This window comes from Gossypium arboreum, chromosome 13 (assembly GCF_025698485.1).
Source record: "Gossypium arboreum isolate Shixiya-1 chromosome 13, ASM2569848v2, whole genome shotgun sequence".
NCBI lineage: Eukaryota > Viridiplantae > Streptophyta > Magnoliopsida > Malvales > Malvaceae > Gossypium > Gossypium arboreum.
In genome coordinates, this window is record NC_069082.1 from 34024110 (window position 1) to 34028772 (window position 4663).

A 4663-nucleotide genomic window follows, 5' to 3' on the forward strand; every position below is an offset into this window, starting at 1 on the left:
TATGCTAAACCTTCTTTAACAGGAACTAAATCTAGCATAGTTAGACCTGCTGTAGCTGCAAAAACTTTTGAATTAAAGCGTAACACGATTCAGATGATACAACAATTTGTTCAGTTTGATAGTTTGCAGGATGAAGATCCCAATGCTCACTTAGCAAACTTTCTGGAATTTTGCGATACATTTAAAATCAATGGCATTTCTGATAATGCCATACATCTTCGGTTGTTTCCCTTTTCATTGAGAAACAAAGTAAATAGTGGTTGAACTCGTTACCACGAGGGTCAATTACTACTTGGGAACAAATGACCGAAAAAATTTTACTAAAATATTTTTCGCCGGCTAAAACGGCTAAATTACATAATGATATCTCTTCTTTTGTGCTGATGGATTTAGAAACACTCTACGATGCATGGGAGAGATACAAGGACTTTCTGAGAAGGTGCCCTCACCATGGTTTACCGCTTTGGCTCCAAGTACAAACATTTCACAATGGTCTGAATCCTTCGACTCAGCAAATGGTTGACGCAGCGATGAGTGGAACTATCAATAATAAAATACTAGAAGATGCCTATGAGTTTATAGAGGAGATGTCATTGAATAACTATCAGTGGAAAGTCATAAGGACAAAGCCAACGAAAATAGCTGGTGTTTATAACGTCGATTCGGTTACCATGCTTTCAAATCAGGTAGAACTCTTGGATAAAAAGATTGATGGTTTTCTTAGTTCTTCACAGGTTCACCCAGTAATGCAGTGGGAAGCGAGTAGCGGTGGAGCAAACCATTCAAAATACCAACCTTATGGCCACAGCATAGATAACGAATAATTAAACTACATGGGTAATAATCCTCGACCTTAAAACAATCCATATAGTAACACTTAGAATGCAGGTTGGAGGAACCACCCCAATTTCTCGTGGGGCAGTCAAGGAAATAAAAAACCACAACATCCTTCGGGCTACCAACAACCACCCTACCAATAGGAAAAGAAGTCAAACTTTGAAGAGATGCTCTCAAAGTTTATATCAGTGTCAGAAACCGGTTTTCAGAACACCAAGACAGCACTTAAAAATCAATAAGGGTCGACCTAAAGCCTCGAAACTCAGATAGGCTAGCTTTCCAAACTAATCTCCGAACGACCACAAGGTAGTTTGCCAAGTAATACTGAACCTAACCTAAGGGAACAACTCAAAGTAATTAATATTCAAGATGACGAAGGAGTTGTTGAGCCTGAACCAAAATCGAGGCAAGAAACTGTGGTAAGCAAATGTAAAGGTGAGGTAGATCAAAATACAAACAAACCAGTGACTGTCGAATATAAACCTCGTGTGCCATACCCCAAGGAAAGACTACTCAGATGAACAATTTGGTAAATTCCTTAAACTCTTAAAAAAATTACATATTAACTTACTGTTTATTGAAGCTCTATCACAGATGCCAAACGCAATGAAATTTTTAAAAGAGCTTTTAGTATATAAGTAGAAGTTGGACGAGGCGTCGCATGTGGAGCTGAACGCAATTTGCTCGACCATTCTCCAAAATAAACTACCCAACAAACTAAATGACCCAGGGAGCTTTACTATTCCTTGCTTAATTGGTAGTTTAGATGTTAATCATGCATTACCTGATCTAGGGGCTAGCATCAACGTCATGCCTTACAAAATGTTTAAGCAACTAGGTCTCGAGAAACCCAAAAAGACTAAGATGAGAATTCAATTAGCAGATAAAACTATAAGATTCCCTAGAGGTATTATTGAAGATGTGCTAGTTAAAATCGATAAATTTATATTTCCCGTTAACTTTATTGTTCTAGACATAGAAGAGGATAACAACACTCCCTTAATTCTAGGGAGACCTTTTTAGCAACTACTAAAACCATCATTAATGTTGGCACAGGTGAACTCACACTCCGGGTGGGAGACGAAACAATCACTCTTCAAGCTCGCAATTCTGGCAACACATAAAGAATTGAAGGTGATCATTTAAACCATTCTGCTAAAACTAACAATATGGTGCAAACTACTTTGCAGAAAATGAGTCTGAAGGAAGCACACGAGTCATTCTCAAGCACCAGTAGAGGACCTATTCATGAAGATCGAAGATTACAAATCGAGGAACTCGATGAATGGCGGACGCACAAACTAGGAACACCTGACAAACTGAAACTACGCCAAAACGAGCCCGATACCTCTCCAAATCAACTTAAAGTTGATGATAAGGTGTTATTAGATGCCGCAGATCCCCACATTGTCACTACCACACCGAATAAGGAAATCTCTCTTACAGTACTCAGTATTTTTCCATTCAGTACGGTGGAGGTGAGTCATCCCAAGTTTGGCACTTTTAAGGTAAACAACACCCGATTAAAACCTTATTTTGATGAGATTGATAGCAGGAATGAGGAGTATAAACTCCTCAAACCACCATGATCATACAACAGAGAGGTAGGTTGAGCTTAGACTATAAATAAGCGCTTCTAGGGAGGCAACCCAAGCACTAACAAAATTAATTTCCTTAAATTTTGGTATTTAACTCCTAACTTACTAATGGATGTCTTAAATATAGGTGTTTCCATAGAGACACGACCAAGCACACGGGTGTGCTTATGGCCATGTGAAAATAGGGCAAGGATTCCCCCAACACGGGCTTCGATAAAATGCCATGGTTGTGCGACATGGCCGTGGACAAACCTGTTAAAACAGCACGGGCGTGTGACACGCCCGTGTCTAACACCCGTGGTGGAACCTGTTAAATTGACACGGGTGTAGGGCTTGCACACACGGGCGTGGGAGAAGCGAACGAAGCTAGACACGATCATGCAACACGGCCGTGTGAACCCACACGCCAGAGGAACATGGGCGTGTACTAAATGTCAGATGCACCCAAATTTGAAATTCGTGAATCACACGGGCTAAAATTGGGGAACACGGGCGTGTGCCCTGGCCGTGCAGCCCAAAATCTATAAATACCCTGCACTATTCACTTTCTTCCCCATTCAAAAACCCTAACCCTAGTCGCTGCAACTCCACACAGCCTTCTTGCTACGCTCGTGCGCCACTTCCTACTTCATTTTTGACGCTCAATCTCTTTCCCTTAGCGTTTGTTTACTCCTTTCACTTCTATTTTACTTATTTCTAATGGTTATTACCAACATAAACTTCATACCTTTTGAGCTGTTTTTCATTTTTCTATCATTTAATTTGCATTCTTAGGTTAGTTATCATACATTTTGTATTAAATCAAGTTAGTAGGAACACCTCATACCCATGACATTACTATGTTTATTCTCATGCTATTACCACGCCAATGTATATCATTTAATTTGCATTCCTAAGTTAGTTATCATACATTCCGTGTTAAATTGATATTAGGAAAACCTCATACCATTACATTTCTATTCTCATTCCATTGTTATTGTGGTTGAGTTTGCTTCATATTAATAGTATTGGCTAAAATAGTTAGTTCCAAATCCATGCCTTTTATTTTTTTCGAATTCGTTTACCTATTATTATTATTCTTTAGATTACAGGCTTTTGATGTCGTTTTCACGAGGAAAGAAAACCCCCGTACCTACTTCAAAGAAGAGGAAGAGAGCGTCCTCTTCTGTGGGTCCCACCCTAGAAATTCGTCGCCCTTTCCTATAGTTCCCTTGAGGGCCCCAGGAAGAACTGTTCCAAATACTTCGGGCTCGACCTTTAATTGTGGGTTGTTGCATTGACTGGGCTACTGTAGAATAGGTTCAGTTGGCTGATTCGATTCGAGCCCTCCTAACCACCGACCCTTGGGAGCTATTCTTTGGGATTATCAAGCCAACATACCTTGAGCTCATGATGGAACTACGCTCAACATTCCATCTTCAGACCGTAATGACGAACTACGATGATCCCAACACAGTTCAATTTCGCCTAGGCAGATTAATTCGCCAGCTAAGCGTCCCAGAGTTTGGTGCTGCACTAGGCTTAGATACGGAGGAGTTCAAGGAAGAGAATGAACTACATGCTCTCAGTCACCACATACATTTCTCTCCCTCGAAGTGCTGGCACACTTTGGCCCCTAGCACAGCCTCCTACAATCCTAGCAACTCTAAGGCATCAATTCTCCCACCATCCCTGACGTACTTACACACTATTTTAGCTCACATGATTATAGGGAGGCGAGAGAGCACTGGCGTCATCAACACTCATGACGTCTACTTCTTATGGTGCATGTAGCAAGGGCACGTCATCGACCTTGCGATTCAGCACCAGACGGAGCGGCATCGGAAGGAGGTCATCTCCATTGGCCCCTACGTGACTCAACTGGAGCAACACTTTGGGCTCCTCAACACCGCAGCCAAAGAATCATCCCTCACCCTCATCGGCCAGATGTCTCCACAAGGCATCTCGAGCATGCTTAGTATGAGGATGATCGAGAGGCGCCGAGGAACCTACCCTCCCCAGTATCGTCTCGCCCAATCTACCGAGGAGGAGGCCTACGAAGACATTTCCAATGATGTCCCTCCACAACACGAGGACCCACCGACTCAGCCACCACCACCCTATCATCCAGTTCATGCGGCGGCTTCATATGCTTACAACTCTGAGCGCCTCACTCAATTCGAGCAGCAGTGTTTTCAACGATTTGACAACATTGATGTTACTCTACAGTAAATCTGTCAGCACATTCA

The 4663-nt window shown here is 41.9% G+C and overlaps 1 non-coding gene across 1 annotated transcript; it reads right to left on the reverse strand.

The window, feature by feature from the left end:
* Nucleotides 1–350: 350 nt before the first annotated feature.
* On the reverse strand, nt 351–457 carry LOC128287439 (small nucleolar RNA R71). Its single transcript, XR_008278139.1, has one exon. It is a non-coding gene; the product is annotated as a small nucleolar RNA R71 (small nucleolar RNA).
* Between the last annotated feature and the right edge of the window lie 4206 nt (nt 458–4663).